Here is a 20872-nt window from a genome sequence, read left to right as displayed (position 1 = left end):
ACACACTGCTCATGAGGGATAACTGAAGTAATGTTGGAAAAAGGAAAGGCTGCCTAGACAAGGAGCGCCTTGAGGAGTGGTGCATGAAGAACTGAAGATGGTCCATTGTAGCCCAGCAGAGGATCTGCACTACCAGGCGGTGTAGTAAATCCTTACGGCCCTAGTTCCCCTGCAGTGTGCCCTAAAGCGAGGTTGTTTGCTTTCCAAACCTGTGCTTATGTGGGACATCTTGATCTCTCTCTGCCTGAGCTTTATCGAAGGCAACTGGATACAACAAAATTGTCTACAAAAGAGAGAAATGATTAAGAAATGTCTATTAACGGTTGGCTCAAAAGAAAACTCAGAACCTCAAACAGCAGTATGATCACCAGAAGGAGAAGCATATGGGGCGACTGGGTGCTGGAAGGAAAATCTTGACTGTGTTCCTTCCATCCTAAAGAAGATGACTGTTGCAATCAGGATTAGCTCTTTGCCATGTTTGGGTGGCAGGTTTGAGCTTAGGGCTTGAGAATAATGCTGAGAAGGAGAACTTGGCTTCTATGGCTGGCCCAATCAAGTGCTGTTCCTGTCCACCACTGCCCAAACTGCCATGCCTCACACAAATGCACCACCGGGAGACAACACAGGAGACCATAGGGCAGAGGCAGACATTGTGCTCACCTAAGAGTGCTTGCGATCTCGTACACCGGAATGTAGGCACACGAGCCACGCCAGAAGACCTGCGTGGGAGACGTGTATTGACATATGGAGACTATGCAAGTGAAGTTGCGAAGACAATAATATTTTGACACAATGCTTGGCAGCAACCTCAGTCAGGTAGTGCCTACTACCCTGGTGTGGAGAAAGGAAGAGGAGATTATAGCAGCCACTCGTTGTATTTTTGTCCTGATCTTGTTTTGTTACATATTGTGATCACCCCATGGGGATCTGTATACGTTTTTAGTATCTAGTTGTATACCAGGAATAAAATACCTTTTCTTCTCAAGTGACATTACTAGCAGGACAATGAATTATTAAATGCTATGAGATGCAAGATTGAGTTCTGAGTCTCTACCCCCATTAGACCTCTGAAAGGTGAGCAGTATTTGTTGTGTTTTACTTCCCTACCCTGAGGGGCGGGTGCTAATGAGGTTTACTTGGCGCTCAGTTTTGGATCCAACAGTAAGTTAGAGCCGTAGGACACCAGTGTTAAAGGCTGCCAATGAAGCAATCTGAGCCCTGTAACCCCTGTCTGCCCTGGGACTCTTGAACACGCTCCCATAGATGTGACGAGAGCTACGAACAAAAACTCATGTGTTCTATCACTCTCTTCTGTCCAATCTACTACGCACTCAAGCACACCTACATGATAACAACTCCAGCTGGTGGGCGGCAGCCTGTCCTTAACGGCATAGGGGGCCGCACCCCCCAGACGTTTTTGCACACATGAAGAGTGTCTGTCGGGCTGAGCAAATGTCAGCCTGAGAGACACTCTTCATGTTTACGCCAGGCAGCCAGGCACGGTACTTGCACTAAATGGGCAGACGCCTGGCTGTCTGAGCTGAAGTTTGCAGGGCTGAGGATATCTTAACCCTGTGGGCCTGACTTCCTCAGGCCGGCAAGGCACTTGGTGGTCCACCCCCTCATGACAAGGGAGGAGCATCACTAATAGCCCTGCACCCGGGTGCTTCACTTTTAACTGCTGGAGTGCCCGGGGATGAGTGTCTATCAGTGAAGCTGTCATAGAGTGGGTGGGGTCAGCAGTTTCACTGACAAACATTCCACTCTGTGACGAGTAAGGGACTGGTGTCTAACCTCATTCCACTCTGTGATGAGTAAGGGACTGGTGTCTAACCTCATTCCACTCTGTGATGAGTAAGGGACTGGTGTCCAACCTCATTCCACTCTTTGACGAGTAAGGGACTGGTGTCTAACCTCATTCCACTCTGTGATGAGTAAGGGACTGGTGTCTAACCTCATTCCACTCTGTGATGAGTAAGGGACTGGTGTCCAACCTCATTCCACTCTTTGACGAGTAAGGGACTGGTGTCTAACCTCATTCCACTCTGTGATGAGTAAGGGACTGGTGTCTAACCTCATTCCACTCTGTGACGAGTAAGGGACTGGTGTCTAACCTCATTCCACTTGTGTCAAACCTCATTCCACTCTGTGACGAGTAAGGGACTGGTGTCCAACCTCATTCCACTCTTTGACGAGTAAGGGACTGGTGTCCAACCTCATTCCACTCTGTGACGAGTAAGGGACTGGTGTCTAACCTCATTCCACTCTGTGACGAGTAAGGGACTGGTGTCTAACCTCATTCCACTCTGTGACAAGTAAGGGACTGGTGTCTAACCTCATTCCACTCTGTGACGAGTAAGGGACTGGTGTCTAACCTCATTCCACTCTGTGACAAGTAAGGGACTGGTGTCAAACCTCATTGTCGGACCCATCACAGGGTCTGCCAGTTAGAAGAGGCGCCAGTCCCAATCGCCAGGAACCACCAAGGCTTTCCTCCTGTCACCTGAGATCACAGCTGAGGCCTGGGAAGTTTTATTTTTGTAATGTCTGGTGCGTATGTGTATATCTTTGACTGAATGTGTATTTGTTAGTGTGTGCTGTGAATGGGTGTGTGTGTATATGTGCCTGTGAATGCACGGGTAAGAGTGAGTGTGCATGTGTGGACCACCCACCCTACCTCCAACCCCACCCCTCCCGCTAGAGTCTGTGCCCACCACTGAATCTGGTCATCATGCACATCAAAAGGATTCCTACACAGACCCTTCCAACTAAGCACAACCTATGGAGTTATTTAACCGCAATGTATTTGCGTATTTTGTAGCAGCCTATATTATGATGTGTGTAATGCATGTTTAAAATAAGGGCTTACACATTCACAGTTCTTTCTGGGACCTCGGTATCTCACAGTAATAACAAACATTGGCAAAGCCAATAGGTCTCGTCCATGCAAGAGTTATTGGCTTTGCCAATGTGTTTCAGCCATGGTATACACCAGAGTGGCTGCTGTTCAGCATGGCTAAAAGTTAGTGGCATAGTGTTTTGGAGTGGGGTAGAGTAGCATAGGAGCAATGGCGTAGAGCACAGTGGTGCAGAGTAGAGTGCAGTGGGGTACAGTGCAGTTGTTTGAAGTGCGTTGGAGTAGAGTGCAGTGGTTTAGAGTGCAGTGGCATGGAATGGTGTGGGGCACAGTAGAATACAGTAGAGTGACATAGAGTGCAGTGGAGTAGAGTGGTAGAGAGTGCAGTAGTGTAGAGTGGTGAGTTGGCATAAAGTGCAGAGTAGACGCGCGTGGCATAGAGTGCAGTGGCGCAGAGTGGTGCAGAGTGGAATAGTGTAGAGTGGTGCAGTGCAGAGTATAGTGCTGTAGAATGCAGTGGCATAGAGTGGAGTGATGCAGATTAGAGTGGCATAGAGTGCAGAGGCATAGAGTGCAGTGGCATAAACTGCAGTGGCGTTGAATGCAGTAGTACAGAGTACAGAGTACAGAGTAGAGTGGTATAGAGTACAGTGGCAGAGTGCAATGGTGCAGAGTAGAGTGTCAGTGCAGTTGTGTAGAGTGGAGTAGAGTGGTACAGAGAGCAGTGGCGTAGAGTACAGTGGTGCAGAGTAAAGGGCAGTGGCATACAGTGCAGTTTTTTAGAGTGCATTGGCATAGAGTGCAGAGGCATGGAGCAGAATAGAGTGGCATAGAGTGCAGTGGAGTAGAGTGGTATACAATAGAGTGGCAGAGAGTGCAGTAGTGTAGAGTAGTGCAGTGGCATAGAGTGCAGAGTAGACTCAAGTGACATAGAGTGCATTGGCGTAGAGTGGTGCAGAGTGGAGTAGTGTAGAGTAGTGCAGAGCAGAGTATAGTGATGTAAAGTGCAGTGGCACAGAGTGGAGTTATGCAGAGTAGAGTGGGACAGAGTGCAGTGGAATAGAGTGTATTTGTGCAGAATGCGGTAGTACCGAGTAGAGTGGTGTAGAGTATAGTGGCAGCCAGTGCAGTGTTGCAGAGTAGAGTGTCAAAGTGCAGTGGTGTATAGTGCAGTAGTTTAGAGTGCATTGGCATAGAGTGCAGTGGGGCAGAGTGGCGTAGAGTGCAGTGACGTAGAATAGATTTGTTCAGAGTAGAGTGCAGTGGCATAGATTGGAGAGGTGCAGGGTAGGGAGCAGTGGTATAGAATGCAGTGCAGCGCAGTGGTGTAAAGTAATTGTTTCACAGTAGAGTAAAGTGGCGTAGAGTGGAGAGGTGCAGGGTAGAGTGGAATTGCGTAGAGTGACATAGAGTGTGATGGCATAGAGTAAAGTGATGTAGAGTGCCACGGCTTTGAGTGCAGTGGTGCAAAGTAGATTACAGTGACGTACAGTGTATTGATGTAGAGTGCAGAGGTATAGAGTTGAGTGTTACAGAGTAAAGTGCACTAGCATAGAGTGTATTAGGATAGAGTGCAGTGGCGTACAGTGCAGTGTTGCAGAGTGGTATAGAGTGGAGTTGTGCGGACAAGACTGATATTGCCTAGACTAGAGTGGTATAGCATGCAGAGGCGCAGAGCGCAGTGGTGTAGAGAGGCGTAAAGTGCATTGGCATAGAGTAGAGTGGTACAGAGTAGAGTAGAGAGGCATAGTGTGAAGTAACAGAGTGCAGTGGCATAATGTGGAGTGGAGAAGAGTGGAGAAGAGTGCAGTGTCCAACAGTGCAGTGATATGCAGTGGTGTAAAGTGGAGTGATGCAGAGTAGGGTGCAGTGGTGCAGAGCAGAGTGAAGTGGAGTATGCATGGTGTGGTAACACACTGCCATTACATGACATGTGGAAATTGCATCACCTAATGCAATGATCTGTTCAATTCATAAAAAGGTATTTGTTTCCAACACAGTTCAGGATTAACAAAAATGTGCTTCATTTGTACTGCTAATTTTGATATATTCTGAAGTTTATTTAAATGTTGCCATGTGATAGAAAAACTCTTTCCTAACCACAGTATCCAGCAAGATCATCACATAAATCCTCTCACTTTGAAGTCAGAGAAAGAAAAGTAAACACTAAGTTCCCACCGAAGACAGAGCCTGACATATGACATTGTTCTTTGAATGCACAGCAAATGTGATGAGATAAGAACAAGATTTACAGGCCTGCTTACAGAAAGGGAGCACTTGGAAGGATACTGTAAATAAGGTTTGGGAAAGGGAAGGGACAAACTCAAGCTGCATAGCCTAAACAAATAAAGCCAGCAAATTGAAAGCAACGAAATGTGAGTTACAAACCACAAAGCCAATGGCAAGCTACGGGCGGAATTAATTCCCAAGGAAGCTCTATGAATGTAGTTAAAGTGACAGCCGTGGGATACTTTGTGGGGAAAGTCCACTATTTCAGTCCAGTCTATATCTTGCAGAGGTTTGGCCACATCAATCACCCAGGTAGTATGACGAGAAGACCTGTAGTAGTCTCCATGTTGCAGGAAAGGTCTGTACACCCATTTTATCAGTTTGTCATGAGTCCCTATGGTGCAGAGCTTCTGGCACATGTCATGTAGGGTTAGTGCTAGGTAGCAGACATGAAATAGGGCATTTAATGATTGTTTAAGGTGGTTGTAAGTAAGGAGTTTATCAGGGTGAAGATGTTAGTCTGCCACAAGGGTTTGGAAATTTAGTAGCTTGCCGTCCAGTAACAAATCTCCCAATGTTAAGACACCTGCAGCATGCCACTGATGGAGTGGGAAGGCTTAGCAAAGGTAGTGCAGGAGCACATGGTTTCTTCGTGTCAGTGAGTTTACAGGTTCTAGCAAGGCAAGAGAAAGCTGTGCATGATAACCCCGGATGGTGATCTGTAGCATGGTCAGTAGGAAACAATGAGTAGTGCAGTATGCTCTCCTTAAAATATTTTATGGATAAGCCCCATATCATGCAGGGGGATGGGCAGAAAGCCAGCAAGCCACCCATTGGACCTGTGCAGCCGAATAATAGTCCAGAAGGCCTAATCCACCTGGAGTCACAGGTAGTTTTTGAGTGGAAAGAGCTACTCAACGGCACCCTAGCAACCAAATCAGATGTGTGGCATGTCTGAAGAAGGAATGAAGGATGAGCAGGGAAAGGTTTGTAAAATAATACTATCATCGGGGTAGCCCACCATCTTCACTAGTGCCACGTGGCCCATTACAGAAAGCAGAAGAGAACGTCAAAAAGCAAACTGGGCTCGGAGGGACCGTGCCGCTCTGCAGATATTCCTATCCTGCAAATCAGTGGGAGAATGGAAGATATTAATCATTAGGTATTCAAAGGTAACTGGTTCCCAGTTCAATCTGAGGTCTAATGTTATATAAAGGGGAAAACAGTGCCAAATGTTAAAGAAACACTAATTACATTTTACATTTTTTACATTTTGTTTGTGCAATTTACATTCCAAATATTTTCTATGTGTACTTGACACTTAGGGATAACCCAGATCACTAGTTTGGCTTTTGCTCAATTTCAAAACCATTTTAAGGCATGGATAAAGTGGGCAATTACCTTGCACAACCTTGCAAGTGGTCTGGCCCCTACTCACCCTTCACAAGCATGAACAGCAGACCATTGCACCAGAAGAGTTTGCCAAGGAGGGTGGGTGCTGCTTGTTCAACCACTTGACAGTGCCTCTTCTGTTTCCCTCCTGTCTGCAGAGACAACTCCCCAGGTACCCAGTGCCTTCCGATAGTCTTGGTGGACCCATCTTGTCTGATTTTAGGAATTGTCCCACCTTGTTCTTCTCTTCCTTATTTATCCAGTTCTTAGCAACAACCCTTTGAATCAGTTGCTGTGGATCTCCCATTTGATCTCAATTTCATCCTCCTGTTTTATTATCTTTGATTGATAGTCCTAGCTCCCAGTTCTGAGATAAATGTAGAGTCCCAGACATACACTTGAGTGCTGTGAGACTACAGACAAGTTGTGGGTACCTCTCATCCTGACATTAGGTGTGAGACTGTCGCCCACACCATCTGTCCTGCCTCATCAAAATAAATATAGGTTGAAAGTCCATGGGTGGTTGGGGTGAGCGAAATGTTTTTGTTCAGTTTGTTTAAACTAGCATAAGGTAATTACCTTAATGTTTCCCAAACTGTTTGCCAGGGGTTTTAAAATGTTCAGAAACATAATCAAAATTTTGCTGTTACTTTCTCTTCAAGAAAGATTGGGAAGATTTGGGTAGGGGTGATGGCCTTGACCCAGTGCTGAAGGGCATTAATTTGCTACTGAACAAGGACGTAATGTGACACCTGAATGTAGTATACCAGGAGGAAATCACAAAAAGACCACAGTGAATAAATAGTGCAATGTTAAAAAAGAGTAAATAAATGCACTGGTAACATAGTGAGGCATGGCCTCTCTTGGGTGTGTCTGTAAAACTGACATTTGATCTTGAATTTTTTGTCCTGAATTTTGACCCTTTGTCCTGAATTTTTTACAGTTGCCCGAATTTGCCTCAATGCCAGGTGTTCACCCTATGTGAGCCATTACAATGGCCCTTGGATTTATACAAAAATACCAGTCTGAGCTAAGTGGGCAGACATAAAAGCACAATCTGAAGTGAAGTGATCAGTCAGACACTTTCAGTTGCATTTCTAAAACCCCACTTTCTAGGCAATGACAACTAAAGGAGACATGGTGTCATTATGTTGTCAGTCTCAGTAATGGCGCGTGCATACAGGGACTATTTGGGCTGGACATCCATCTCTCGCTCCTGTCTGCTCATTACGTGGGCAGGCCCATGCCACCTTGCTTCTGTATCTGCTTTAAATGATAATTGTTGTTTGGGAAGGCGTAGCCCAAGCTGCAACGGAGATTCTCCACGGCTTGTGGTGCCTCAGCAGCTGCGCATTTGCACGCTTGTCAGCAGTTTGTGGTCAAAAAAGAGGTAGGATTTTTCAGGTTTCAAAACCACCAGTTACCATAAGGGTGCGTTCTTCAGGATCATGTGACTTTCTGCCCAATGACGACATCACAGGAAATTACATCATACAAAACTGGGCTCAGCTTAGTGGAAATGGTGCTCTGTCGACACTAAGAAATAAATGGCACGACACAGACCTGCAAACGTACCACTGCAGTGCAGTATTGTCAGTCAGTAGCTCTCGTAGGTCATGTGGACCATAACAGCTAAGGTTTAAAGATAGGGGGTACTCAATCAGTGCTGACACGAACCGTTGAGTTGTTGCCAGAGTAGGGCCTGAAAGTTGAGAACAATTTAAAGTTTTGATTGAGATCTAGTCCTTGAGGGTTTGATAGAGGAAAGATTTAGAGTTTGGAAGAGAGGGTACTCCCCCGCAAGCAGCAACGGAGTACCCTCTTTGCCAAAACTCTCAGTCCACCTGCCTGGTTATGAGTCAAGTGGATGGCTAGGTTCATGCCGACAGAGTAAAGTATATGATGTTGGTGTATTTCCTTTGTACGGCTCAACAGAGAGGGGACCTATTTAGGCTAAACTGTGTTTTCTAAAAAATAATTTCTGTCCCTCAGGATGGTGCGTCCGTCAGTCTTTTCCAACATTGACAGGAATCGCCATGACAGCAGTGCCTGCTAATGACTGGAGTTGTCAGGGGTGATGGCGGGTTGCCAGGTACAGAAAAGGCAGAGGGGAGATATAAAGTCCTCTGCCACCCTTTCTTTCTTTATTCCATCTGCCAAATCCCAAATCAGGCCCATAGTTGTTCCAAACGTTGATGGAGATACGGTGCTTTGAAGTTTGACCTGAGCCATCGCTAGTGACTCTGCAAAGGACTGTGTATTTTAGTATTTTTTATCTTTGTATACCAATCAACACATTTTTTTAAAACTTTTTATTTAGATTGTCTAAAAATAAGCTTAAATCAAAATAACATATTGCATCATTGCTAGACTACGGTATGTAACCGTGATAAGGAAGTGTCTAGGCTACAGTATAGCATATACCATATATGTTTTTATCAAGTCTTCCATACTGTCAAAATGATGCTCTTTGCAATCATTAATGGTTTCCATAGGAATTGTTTCCAAAGCCTTTTGAGTAAATCCATTCGAACATCAAAACTTAGGATATTCAGGCCCATATTTATACTTTTTGACGCAAAACTGCGCCAACGCAGTTTTGCGTCAAAAAAATTAGCGCCGGCTAACGCCATTCTGAAGCGCCATGCGGGCGCCGTATTTATTGAATGACGTTAGCCGGCGTTAGCCGCTGGCGCCGTCTGGTGTGCGTTAAAAAAAACGACGTACACCAGGCAGCGCCGGCATAGGGGGATATGGAGCTTGGGCGTCAAGAAATGGGGCAAGTCAGGTTGAGGCAATTTTTTCGCCTCAACCCTATTTGCGCCATTTCTTTTCACTCCCAACCCCCATAGAAATTACTCCTGTCTTAGCAAAGACAGGAGTCATGCCCCCTTGCCCAATGGCCATGCCCAGGGGACTTCTGTCCCCTGGGCATGGTCATTGGGCATAGTGGCATGTAGGGGGGCACAAATCAGGCCCCCCTATGCCACACAAAATATTTTAAAAAAACACTTACCTTAATGTCCCTGGGATGGGTCCCTCCAGCCTTGGGTGTCCTCCTGGGGTGGGCATGGGTGACAAGGGGTGTCCCTGGGGACATGGGGGGGCACCTCTGGGCTCCTTCAGAGCCCACAGGTCCCTTATCGCCTGCCTTTTGCAGGCGCTAAAAAACGGCGCAAAAGCGGCCGTACTTCATTTTTTTTGACCCGCCCACTCCCGGGCGTGATTTTTGCCCGGGAGTATAAATCCCACGCACATGCCTCGGAGTCGATTTTTTAGACGGGAACGCCTACCTTGCATATAATTAACGCAAAGTAGGTGTCCACGCTAAAAAATGACGCTAACTCCATGGACTTTGGCGCTAGACGCGTCTAATGCCCAAGTATAAATATGGAGTTAGTTTTGCGTCGAAATTGCGTAAAAAAAAACGACGCAATTTCGGCGCAAACGGAGTATAAATATGCCCCTCAATGTTTTAGAGATTATTGTTTCAACTTGTAAAACTAATAAGATCCTGTTGAAGATCAGGCTCCAAAATTGCTGTACACTTCCGCGTTCTAGAACATATGTATAAGACCACTACCAAGGCCACTACATGCCCGACACCTGTCATTATCTAACAGCCCCAATCTGAAAAGATTCAGTGTCTCCTGTATTTTTTAAGAAGGGTTTTTTGCTGGATGAAAGTTATTCCTAGATCACCTGAAAAGATGACATTGTTATTCGACATAGAACACCAAAAGTTGACTGTTATTTGTTCCTCAAGGTCTAATTGCCATTCCTTCTTCAAAATGCTCACAGGTGTATCTTCACCACAGACTTTCAGAAGTTTGTAGAGAGCTGAAGCCTACTATTTCCCCTTCCTTTGTACCTGAAAAAGAAATGAGTGTAAGCCAAATGCATGTACATCAATAATGTTTTCAATTATTCACTTGAAAACATTATATCTTCTTTTGTCACAAGATTGCAACCTGTATTTAAAATTTAAATTGTTAAATTCAATAAAGATGTGCATTATTTTAGATTTGATCTGGCTTAATTATTTCAACACGAATCCAGGAGGACGAAAGGATAATGCGTCCATTATGTTTAAAGGGTGGGTGTCTCCAGACTGCAGATTTGTATGAAGTTATACTTCCTGCTTTAACTGCTTCAGTGCTTGTTAATAAAGTTTAATTCTTACAACAGTAGATTTGGACAATTAAACTTTGGTGTGCATCCTGTCTGAATCTGTAACAATACTGAAAGGTTTCATGGTACTAGATTCTAGTTGCATCAAATTACAAGAATTGTCTTCCCTGTTAAGCAGCCATTGAGATAAATGTCTCAAAGTGTAGGAATGTTTGTAGTTATATAATCAGTGAATCTAACACCCCCCTTTTCTGACCCTGGTCAGCCCATCTATCACAGAACATTCTTACTTATTTATAATGTCCTTTAGGTTAAAGGCTACACTCTTTGAAGGGTACAATAGAATGTGTATATACCTGATATCTTTAAGAGACCATTTAATGTCTAAGCTTTCCATATGGCCCTTATGACAAAATGTCTGTTTTATGCATGAATGCTTAAAGTTCATGGTATTAAGGGAATAGAGTTTAAGAGAAGAAGTAACACAGTATCACTTTAGGCTGGGTTTTAATATCAGCTGTATCAAGAGATATCCCTTTCAGAGAAGGACCATTTCTTAAATGTATAAGTAGGGGCTTTAAAAGTAGATCTAATGGAATTGGTGATGACTTACAGCCCTAAGGAGTCCCTTTCTCTAAATGAAAAGTAATGGCTCTAACTCCATTGGCCAGTTTCTGAATTCTTCATCTTACCCATTTCAGCTCCTTTTCATCATTAAGGTTTATTGTAACTTTTGGGACTTCTGATTTATTATGCAATCCAATACCTCAAGTAGGGATCTTATGCTTGCATATACTAACCTTCTGTAAGAAATTGGGTTATTGGTTGACTGGGTACAGAGCTATGGTCAAGCAACAGTCACACTCTCTTGCAGGGTGAACCACAATAAGTCATGAAACTAACCTGTGCTTAACCCAGGTCGGTACAAAAAACAGTCAGGCTAACTTACAGGCAATGTGTAAACTATTTGCGCAGCACACAAACAGCAATAAAGTGAAAACCCAAAACAAGCAAAATCCCGAACCAATTAAGAAAAATAGGGTGAATTTTAATAAATTATTTGACACCAAAACAACAAAAATCCAATCAGTAGAACTGGAGTTTTTAATTTTTCAAGTTTAAGGTAAAAAAAAAACGCCAAAAAGATAAAGGCGCCAACCGCAGACATCTGGTCATGCAAGACTAGATCGGAAGTTAAAGCTGACTGCGATGGAGCACGGTTCAGATACAAGAAGTGGATTGGGCCTGGTCAGCGCTTACCTGAACACTTATAAAAATGTAGAGATAAAAACATCTGAGAAAGTAGAAGTTCAATGGGGCAAGACTGTAGGAATGTCCAAGGAGGGAGCATCGTCATCGGATGGCTGTGGAGCAAAGCCGTGGTGAATATTTTTACCTTCGGGCTTAGTCATCGAAAAGGAAGTCAAAACTCTACAGTGGGACAAAGTAGAAAGCTGTAGCCGTAGACAGTTCCCCGAGGTCGGATACCCTTTTGGTGAAGGACCGCTGAAATGGATTTGCTGCTGCAGAGAAGGCTGTAGCACAAGAAGCCATGAAGTCAATCCAACCGCTATGCACCTCAGGCAGATAGGAGTGCAGGTTGGTCCCGGTCTCCTCCTGGTTCTTAGAGCCTTTTTTCACCAAATGTTGTCTTTGGGAAATGGTCATCTGAGAAACTTTAGCACCACAATCTAGGAGTGAATGGCGACCTCTTGGGGGTTCATGACTCACCTCATTCAGGCTGGGTGCAGATGCGGGTTCAAGATGGTGGGAGCCTGTTATGTCCCTGTGGCTCTGAACAGGAGGCCGGCAAACCAGCTCTTGGAGTCACTTCTGGTACCCTTGGGTACAGATGTAGGTGTCTGGCTCAACAACATAGCTGGCTTCTGAGGGTTCAAGGCAGGCTCCAGGCAGCAAAGCAGTACTTCCAGCTACAGCAGCAGTCTGGCGGAGTGCACAGCAGATCACAGCAGCAGGCGCTTCTCTGAGAGTCCTTCTGCAGGTCCAGAAGTGAACTGAAGTGTGGGACCGAGAGTTCTCTTTTTATACCCTGGGACCCTCCTCCTAGAAGGTGGGAGAAGTTTTTCAAAAGGTTCTGTGAAGTTATTGTAGTTTCCAGACTCCCATGCCCTGGCTCCAAGCAGGCAGCAGTGACAATACAGGGACATTAGGCCTTTTGTGAGGAGACAGGGCACAGCCTAGTCCAGTGCAAGTGGGTATGTGCTCAGCTCCACACCCCATCCTGCCAGCTGATGGCCCACTGTGGCTCAGATAATACTAATATAGTCTGACCCTCTAGGAGGAATTCACAAAGTCTAACTGGCAGCCACACCCAGTCAAGTGACCCAAGACAGGCTGCAGGCACAAATGGCTAAGGGCAGAAAAATGCCAACTTTCCAAAAGTGGCATTGTCGAACTTGTAATGAAAATCTGACTTTACCATTAGAGATTAAAGAGTGTTTATCAATACAACTCCATAGGTACCAAACATGACATATCGATCTCCTCTCAAGTAGGAATGACAAATTATTCAAAGTAATAAGGAATCATCAATGTTATCCTATGGGAGGTGGGGGCCTCACAGTAAAGAAACACGTATTTGAAAGTTTTTCACTACCAGGACATGTAAAACTTAAAAGTATATGCCCCCCCTTTAATTACACAGCACTCTGCCTGCCCTGTGGGCTACCTAGGGCCTACCTTAGGGGTGACTGATACATAAAAAAGGAGAGTTTAAGGCTTGGCAACGTGGTATAAATGCCAAGTCAACATGCCTGTGTGACACTGCATTCACGCTGCAATGGCAGGCCTCAGACAAGTTTTAAGGTGCTATTTAAGTGGGTGGCATAATAAGGGTTGCAGCCATATTGGTAGCATTTAATTTACAGGCCCTGGATATATGGTATACGCCTCTACAAGGGACTTACAACTAAATTAGATATGCCAATTGAGTATAACCTAATTTGACCATGCTTTAGAGAGAGAGCACAAGCACGTTAGCACTGGTTAGCAGTGATAAAGTGCACAGAGTCCTAAGGCCAACAAAATAAAATTCAGCAAAAAGTGAAGGGAAAGGGCAAAAGTGTGGGTTGACCCTGCACAGAGGACAAGGTCGAACACCATCCTTTCATAAAATCAGACTGATAGTAATGCACTAGTTTTGGAAACAACCTTTTCCAATCTTGATGTTAAAATGTGGGTAAAAATCTTACGTTCTTAAGATCCACATTAAGTAGGGAGATGGATCTATGACTGGAACATAATTTTAGATCTTTAAAGGGTTTTGGAATCAGTGCTATAAATGCAGATTCCATGTTTGTCAGGTTCACAACTGTTTTATTGCAGTGTGATAAGAGGCGACAGCTCTGTATTATTGATGATATAAAATTCAGTTGGGAAGCTCACAAACCCATGTGGTTTATCACTTTTAAAAAGATTTATTCCTCTATCAAAACCTTGATTAGTTATTTATGTTGAGCGTGTTGGAAATTACCCTTTTTGCTGGGTCATCCCCAAAAAGGTCATCCTCCTCATTTATCTTACCTCTTTTGTTGGCTTTAGGACTCTGGCACTGCTGACCAGTGCTAAAGTGCAAGTGCTCTCTGCCTAAATTGTATTGGTGACTAGTTCATCCATGATTGGCATATTTGATTTACTGATAAGTCCCTAGTAAAGTGCAAAAGAGGTACCCAGGGCCTGTAAATCAAATGCTACTAGTGGGCCTGCAGCACTGATTGTGCCACCCATATGAGTAGCCCTGTAAACATGTCTCATATCTGCCATTGCAGTGTCTGTGTGAGCAGATTTTACCTGCCAGGTCAACTTGGCAAGTGCACCCACTTGCCAGGCCCAAACCTTCCCTTTTACTAAATGTAAGTCACCCCTAAGGTAGGCCCAAAAAAGCCCCATGGGCAGGGTGCAGTGTATTTAAAAGGTAGGACCTGTACTGGTGTGTTTTACATGTTCTGATAGTGAAATACTACTACATTTGGTTTTGACTATTGCAAGGCCTATCTCTCCCTTAGGGTAACATAGGGATTGCCTTGAAATAGCTTTTAAGTGCAGTTTCCATTTGGGAGCAGATAGAGATTGGTGGTTGGGGTCTCTGAACTCATAATTTACAAATACATATTTTGGTAAAGTTGGTTTTTGGATTGTAAGATTGAAAATTCCACTTTTGGAAAGTGGGCATTTTCTTGCTTAACAATTCTATGCCTTCTGTGTGTGGAATACATGTCTGGGTTAGACTGACAGTTAGGCTGTTTGTGAATTCACTCTAGACAGTCACACAAACGGAGCTGTGGTGTGTCCTGTATATCCTGATGGGGCTTCCTGGGCTGGAGTGGATGGAGGAGCTAACACTTGCACCTGAATAGGGCTGTGCCTGTTCTTACACAAAGCAGTCTCCAACTCCCTGGAGTGTGTCTAGGGTCAGGACAGGGAGAGGCAGGGTCTTGTGCACTACAAATACTTTACTTTGATGTTTGCCTACTTCAAAGGCAGAAATGAGTATAAGTATTGGACTGCTGTCCCCACAATTTTAGAACACTTCTGGATTGAGGACATTCAGTCAGGGAGAAGAGCTGGATGCTAGAGGAGGACTTGCCACTCTGCCTGATGCTTTGCTGCGCTGGCCTGCTGCTGCTACTTCTGCCCTGGGAGTAAAAGGACTAGACTTTGCTTTCTACATTCTGCTTTCCAAGGTTCGCCAAGGGCTCAAACTGAGCTTCCCTCCTGTTGTGAAGTCTCAGGGACATCAAAGACTTCATCTGCCAGTGCCTGAGCTCTTCAGCTGAGAGTCCTAACTTGCTAAGTGGTACCAAATCCAGTCCCTGGACCCTTAGAGGTGAAAGCTGGTAACCTGCAGGGGTGTCAACACCAGGAATGAAAAAACCCAATACTTGCAAGATAAAGTAATTTATGCATTGTGATGATATGTTATTGTTTAACCTTTTGCATTGCAGAATTCCATCCAAAAGATTCATTTTTAAGGTGCTTATAAATACTGTACATTTACAATGTATTGCTGCAGACATTCAGAGTGTGTTAGGGTGTGGTCCCTTTCCAGGGCCTTCTGGAGACTTTCCCTGCAACATGCCTGGGCGTGGTTCTAGGCTGGGCCAAGACTCTATAAAAGAGAGTCAGCCCAACTTCCAGTGCTCACTATTCAGAGGTCCCGGTGCAGAGCAGCAGCTTCTTCCTGAGCTCCTGTCCCGGTGGCCTATTTGGATTTTCCAGTCTTCTGCACTCATCTCTCATTGGTGATCACTGTTTCCAGGCGGTAAGACGGTGTTTGGACATTTCCCAACACCGTAATTGAGAATCTTCATATTCTTGCTTCTAATTCTTAAATGAATAACAGATTACTTGTGCGCTGCCATTTTTTGACATTTGTATAGTGGTTTGCAAATAGGGAGGACGTGCAATTTATTCCATTCCATCATTGCGCGCTGATATTTCTTGACATTTACATGATGTTTTACGAGTTGGCAAGACGTGCAACTCATTTCATGAGCATTTAACTTTGTTGTTCATTGCGCGCTATCTTTTCTTGACATTTACATGCTGGCATTCGAATCGGCGAAACGCGCGATTCACTTCTCGTGTGTAATTCATGCTGTTCATTGTGCGCTATCATTTTCTGGCATTTACATGGTGGCATTCGAATCGGCAACACGCGCGATTCTTTCCTTGAGTGTTTTTTCATGTTGTTCATTGTGTGCTACTATTTCTTGGCATTTGTATGGTGGCATTTGAATCGACAAGGCGCGCGATTCTTTCCCTGAGTGCTTTTCATGTTGTTCATTGTGTGCTACTATTTCTTGGCATTTGTATGGTGGCCTTTGAATCGGTAAGACGAGGCAATTCTTTCCTCGTGTATAAATAATGTAAGTTACTGTGCGCTACCATTCTAAGAGATTTTCTTGGTAGCATTTCAAGTTGACACGTCGCGTGATTTATTCCTTGAATCTACGTTGTGTGATTTCATGGTGCCAAACCTTTATGGTGTTTAATACTCATATAAAAATCTGCAATGTGCGCAATTTACTTCCAAATGTTTTTCTGAGATGAACACAACAATACCAGAATTTTAGATGTAATGCTGTGTGTTCCTGATATGTATTCATAAAAGGAGATTCATATGGTTGTTTAGAAATTGCTCAGAGTGTTTCCTGATTCTCATGCTAAAGAAAGTACTTGAATCTGAAAGTCCTATTTAACTTTTCCTGTTTCCTCCTCAGGTATTCGGTCATCTAAAGCCTAGTCAGTTTTAGGATTATTCCAGGGTTGTTCATGTTTTTTTTGGAAAAGACGAAGCTTAGAGTTGTAGCATGGTACTGATTTCATGAGATGTAATTTTGATGTTGTGTTTTAACCTTTTGCTTCCTACAGGTCTCCTTCCCAGCTGTTCTCGTCCTAATCCCATTTTCCCCACTTGGACTCTCTTAGACTCTGTGATAAATCTAATCAGAGTATTGGAGCTGTCTTGTGGTGGAAGTGTTGGGAACGTGCACGGACCCCGAGGATCTGGTGACTCTGACAAGGGGGAATATCCATGCACCGCTGTGTGCACGTCAGAAAAATGTACGCAGACCCACGTCTGGGCATACCCTTCCCACTTAGGGCAACTTTAGCAACACAAAAGGATGATGGATGGAGTGTTGAAACTTGTCAAACACTCACTGCCAGTCACAGATCTGGGTTTAATCCATCACTCTTTTGCTAACCATGCCACCCCAGTTTGGACCAAGCCATATGCAAATCAGTCTTGACCCAGTTCCCCATGGGAATAGTCCAGCCCGAACTGCCAAGCCAGGTCCTACCTGGACCGGAAACAAGCATCCTAGAACTGGTTTCAGGGTATCAAGCTTCATCAGCTAGGCTAGCTTGAATCCAGTGGCACAGTGAGCAAGGGACCCACGTCTGGGCCCTTCCCACTTAGGGCAACTTTAGCAACACAAAAGAGTCTCTACTTGGACAGGGTGTAAACTGACTGACAACTAGGGACCCCATTTCTAACATTTGGTGGTAACAGTGGGATAGGACTTGTATTTGTACTTGTGTACACTACTGTTTTAGTGCAGTCCATTACCCAACCACATACTAATGTTTCTTTTTGACTTTTTGGGCCTTTTCCTCTTTTTGCCTTCTGGAAGTTTGCAACTTTTGAGTGATCCACAATCATGTCTCAGTCTGGGGAGCCCTTAGCAGCTGTTGCAGAATCAGTGTGTGAGCTGGAGAGGCTGGAAACCTACATGACATGGTGCCTCAGCTCAAAAAGTTAAGCAAGAAGTTTAATTGTCCCATTAAGGGGTTCACTAAAAAAGAGCAGATGCAAAAGGCACAGAGGGCATGGTTAGCAACACAGGAGGCTGATGAGCACACAGAGGAGGAGAATGTTGTTGTGGATGGAGAGGAGGATAACCTGCATGATGTGGTGGATAACCAAGATCTGCCTAGGAGGGAGGCAGCCTCCATGGCAGGTAGCAGTGTTTCCTCTGGCGGTCTAAGCCCATACGAGTTGGAGGACAAGCAAGGGGCTAGGAAGTTCCAAATGGAAAAGTTCAGGCTGGAGAAGGAGCATCAGTTGGAACTAGCCAGACTCAATAGAGACAGAGAAAGAGAGGAACACCATAGAAGAGAAGAAAATGATTTTTGCTCAAGAGCTGAGTTTGAAGGAGCTGGATCTGAGGAGCAGGCCCGGCACAGAGGGTGGCAGCATTTCATCAGTGCAGTCTGAGAAGAGGGTGCATCTTCCCAAGAATCTAGGGAAAGAGTACACTATGGAGGATGACATACACCGGTGGATTCAGGGATATGATGCAGCACTCCAAATGCATGGGATCCCTGAAAGAGATTGGGGGTTGGCCTGTGAAACTACTTCACAGCAGAAGGGAGGGACACCTTGTTGGTGCTAGGGGCAGCTAGTGAGCTCACCTACACCAGGATGAAGGATGCCCTCATCACTAGGTATGGCCTGACACCAGAGATGTACAGGAGAAAGTTCAGGGAGAGTAAGAATGTTAATCCTCAGACCTGGCTTGAGCATGTGGATTCCTTCTGCAGAGCACTGGATGGTTGGGTGAAAGGCAGTAAGGTAACAGATTATCAGGGTCTGAACAATTTGTTTGTATCAGAACACTTGTCTTGTCTGTGTTTTCCAGAGCTGCGCCAGCACTTGATTGACAGCAAGCTTACTGACACCAGGAAGCTTGCTCAAGAGGTGGACAGTTGGATGATGCCCACAGTCCGCAAGTAGTTTTTTGTGGGAGACTCAGCCCTGGGTGGGCAGGGTCCCCAACAGAAAAAGGAAGGGGATGTCATGGGAGACACAGACACATCCCAAGAAAAGGGGGAAGAAAAACATTCCCATGTACCTTCTGACAGAAAGGAAGGAGGTTCTGGTGGGCGCTGGCCCCGGGCACCCCATTTTCAACCCCGGTGCTTTGTGTGTTTCCAGTTAGTACACAAGAAAGGGGACTCTGTCTGTTGTAAGAACACCCCCACTGGCGGCCCCTCTAGAGGGGTGGCCAATGTGGCCTTGGGGGAAGGTAGTCCCCAGGGGCAGGTCATAGACCATGCCATGATATCCCTTAGTTGTGAGGTGAACTTAGGGGGTGAGTTGGTGATTCCTAAGAGTGGGAGTTGTCAATTCCACCAGGTGACAGTGAATGGAGTCCCAGTCACTGCTCTAAGGGACAGTGGGGCTAGCCAGGCCTAGATGGTGGAAAGGCTTTTCTCCCCAGAGCAGTACTCCGGCCAGGTGTGTAGGGTGACACCAGCCCATAGACATGACCTCTTCCACCCTATGGCCCTGGTATCCCTAGGGTGGGGAGGGGCTATGACTCAGAGGAGGGTCATAGTTAGTCCCCAGATGCCCATAGACTGCCTTCTGGGGTATGAGTTGCCCCAAGTGTCACAGGAACTAGGAGAGGTGGCCGCCAAAGGCACTCTTTCAGTTCTGCTTTCTGTGGGTACCCCTTCAAAGCAGAAGGTACAGGACCCCATTAGGTGGGGCAGGAGAATGGAGAGCCCACCCCTGCCCTCTGGCTCAGCCTGAGGGTACAGACCCTAAGTAGAGTAAACAGTCTCAGGATACCTTCCCAGAACTGGTGAGAGGTGAAGTGGAAAAAGGGTGCAAGGCACCTGGGACTACTGCCCCCAACTTTCTGTTACCACAGAGGCTAGAAACCCCGGGTGGCCTGGGGCCTGGCTCTTGACACTGACAGCTGTCAGTGGCCTCTGCTGGTTGTTGTCCTTGTGATCAGAGTTTTCCTTGAGTTGAGGACCGAAGTCAAACCCAAAGGGTGGAAAGAGCCACATCATACTGTTGGCCATGGTGGTACTGTCTGCCTACTGGGATATATCAGTAAGCACAGTAAGATTAGGTGCTGCACAAATGGAGTCCTCAGATGAGGAGAAAGGTTCCCCAGGGTTAGTTCAGTGGGCCCTGAGAGTGTAGAAAGAGGGATCCACCTGGGTTCAGAGAGGCGTAGAACTGGCAAGAGCCCCTGCAGTAGTGGGCCATTGTCCAGGTTCTATCGCTCTAAGCAGGGAAGTCCAGCAAGATATTGGTTGGCCTACCCTGGCTCTAGGCTAGGAGGGGGTTGTGTTGGAAATGGCCCTTTTTGCAGAGTTATCCCCAAACATTTTCCTTTTTCCTCATTTTTCTGACCTGCTTTTGTTGGCTTTAGGACCCTGGGCACTTTACCACTCTCTGTCTAAATTGTATTTGTTAGAAATGGGGTTTCTGGTTGGCTAGGGTATGCACCTAAGCCAGGCAGAACCCACCCACTCTAGTCAGGGCAAGGGAGTTACACGTCCAAGATAGCCCCTGCTCACCCCCTTGGTAGTTTGGCATGAGCAGTCAGGCCTAACTCGGAGGCAATGTGTAAAGCGTTTGCACAACACATGTGATGCAAAATGTACACCACAAAGTAAACACAACACTGAGCTATGTAAAAATAAACTGTATTGCACAAAACACAATTAGACCAAACATTACACGTCAGTAATACCCTGCTACCTTAGCAGTTGTCAGAACGTTACACAAGTTACTAATACTCTGCAAGAATAAGCAGTTGTCATATTAGAACACGTAAGTACTCAGAATTCTGCAACATACGCAGTAGTCAGGAATTACAATAAAGAACTATAGGTACTTGTCATAAAAATATCATATATGTCCATAAAAGGAACATTATGGCACATATGGCAAGTCACAAAACAATTGTTAGCATACCACGCCCATACAAGGAACAT

Source organism: Pleurodeles waltl, chromosome 4_1, assembly GCF_031143425.1.
Source record: "Pleurodeles waltl isolate 20211129_DDA chromosome 4_1, aPleWal1.hap1.20221129, whole genome shotgun sequence".
Classification (NCBI taxonomy): Eukaryota; Metazoa; Chordata; class Amphibia; order Caudata; family Salamandridae; genus Pleurodeles; species Pleurodeles waltl.
Note: the sequence above shows the minus strand (reverse complement) of the source record.